At 50.7% G+C, this 2,272-nt stretch overlaps 1 pseudogene across 1 annotated transcript; it reads left to right on the top strand.

Moving 5' to 3' along the window:
- Positions 1-373: 373 nt before the first annotated feature.
- Positions 374-983, top strand: LOC311182778 (high mobility group protein B2-like; annotated as a pseudogene). Its single transcript has one exon. The product of its transcript is annotated as a high mobility group protein B2-like (transcript).
- The last annotated feature ends 1,289 nt before the right edge of the window (positions 984-2,272 follow it).

Here is a 2,272-nt window from a genome sequence, read left to right as displayed (position 1 = left end):
AACTCAGGAAGGCTCCCGGATACAAAGCCAACTTACAAAAAATAGTTATGTTTCTAATACTAATAATCCAAAAGAAAGAAAACAATTCCCTTTAGACAAACCTCAAAAAGAATAAATATTGAGGAAGATGTTTAACCAAAGTTTTAGTGTCTGCTAAAAACTGCAGACACTCCCGGCTTGTCAAGTTGCCGTGGCGCGGAGAAGTCTGCAAAACAAGAGGCTGCAGGCTGCCTTAGCGAGAAACCAGTTCTCACCGGAGCCCGCGGGAGGAGGCCCGTGGGAGCCGCCGCTCGGCAGGACTCTGAGAAAAAGCTGCCCCAGGTCGCGCCGCCGTCAGCATGGCAAGGGAGACCCCAACAAGCCGCGGGGCAAGATGTCCTCGTGCGCCTTCTTCGTGCAGACCTGCCGCGAGGAGCACAAGAAGCAGCGCCCGGACTCACCAGTGAACTTGACCGAGTTCTCCAAGAAGTGCTCGGAGAGCTGGAAGGCCATGTCCGCGAAGGGGAGGTCCAAGTTCGAGGACATGGCCAAGAGCGACACGGCCCGCTACGACCGGGAGATGAAGAACCACGTGCCGCCCAAGGGCGACAAGAAGGGGAAGAAGCAGGACCCCAACGCCCCCAAAAGGCCGCCGTCCGCCTTCCTCCTGTTCTGCTCCAAGCATCGCCCCAAGATCAAAAGTGAGCACCCCGGCCTGTCCATCGGGGATACGGCCAGGAAGCTGGGCGAGATGTGGTCCGAGCAGTCCGCCGAGGAGGAGCAGCTGTCCGAGCAGAAGGCGGCCGAGCTGAAGGAGAAGTGTGCGAAGGACATTGCTGCACCGCGCCAAAGGCAAGAGTGGAGCAGGAGAGAAGGGCCCTGGCAGGCCAACAGGCTCGAAGAAGAAAAATGAGCCAGAAGATGAGGAGGAGGAGGAAGAGGAGGAAGAAGACGAGGACGACCAGGAGGAGGATGAAGATGAGGAGTCAATGGCTGTCCTGTGACGGTGCGCCTGGCGGGTGCATGTGTGCTCAGGCGACAATTTTGCTAAGAATGTGAATTCAAGTGCAGCTCAATATTAGCTTCAGTATAAAAACTGTACAGATTTTTGTATAGCTGATAAAGATTCTTGTAGAGAAAATACTTTTTTAAAAATGCAGGTTTGTAGCTTTTTGAGGGGCTACTACATACAGCTAGATTTTAAAGCTTCTGATGTTGAATGTTTCTAAATATTTAATGGTTTCTTTAATTTCTTGACTTGTGTATGGTAGCACAGAAAACTTGTAGGAATTAGTATGGATAGAAAATTTTGGGTTGTTTAGAATGTTTCATTTTTTTAATTTTGTAATAAAATTGTGTATATTAAAAATAATAAAAAATAAATAAAGAAAAACTACAGACACTAACAAATAAAATTGAAGGAGATACACACACATGGAAAGAGACCCCAAGTTTATGAATCAGAAAAAAGTGTCAAAGGCCAAGAGCCATCTACCAATTCACAGCACACCCTGTGAGAATTCTGACAACCCTTTCACAGATCCAGAATAAATAATTTGAAAACATCACAGAAGCACAACCCTGGGCCGCTCAAGGCAACCCTGAGAAAGGACTAAACTAGAGGCACAGGCTTCTCGTCTTCAAATCCAAAGCTGACATCATCCGGGAGGCAGGACGGGTCACCTGTCACTGGCCGTGCCCTCCTGCTGGGCCACCTCTGAGTCTCCCACCATTCTGTCCCGCCCCCTGGTCTTGGCCTCTGGTGACCTCACAAGCCCACTTCTGACACAGGATGCTGTAAGTTTTGCAAAGCGGTGCCACAGGAGGGTCCAACCTCAACCTAGGATGAATGAGCATCGGAAACTGGGCCCACAGCAGACCTGCCCACAGGAAAGAGCACAGTGGCGATGGGAAGCTGGGAGGGCCCCGCACATCAACCACTCGCTGAGATTTACTGCAGGCGGCTGCCACTGAGCAGCCCACGGGCTCAAGGGGCACCATCTCGAGGAGCAGGTCACATGGTCACTGAGGGCCTGGAAAGTGTTCAGGGCCGGAGGGAGCAGCAGGAGGATGAAATAGCTGAGTGCTGCAGGCCCTGTGTCTGTCTGTCTGTCTGTCTGGGTGTCAGAGAAGTCAGAATTTTGAAAATCAGAGTTTTCAGAGAATCAAGTACATCCCTGCACTGGCACGTCTTAGGGCCCCACATATATCAAGCTCAGCGCCCTCTCGAGGTTCCACGCTCTGTGGGTTTAGACAAACCCACTTGGCCTTAGTCAGCATCCTAATATTACAG

Source organism: Talpa europaea (assembly GCF_964194135.1).
Source record: "Talpa europaea genome assembly, chromosome: 1".
Taxonomy (NCBI): Eukaryota; Metazoa; Chordata; class Mammalia; order Eulipotyphla; family Talpidae; genus Talpa; species Talpa europaea.
Note: the sequence above shows the minus strand (reverse complement) of the source record. Positions and strands in the feature narration are given on the sequence as shown.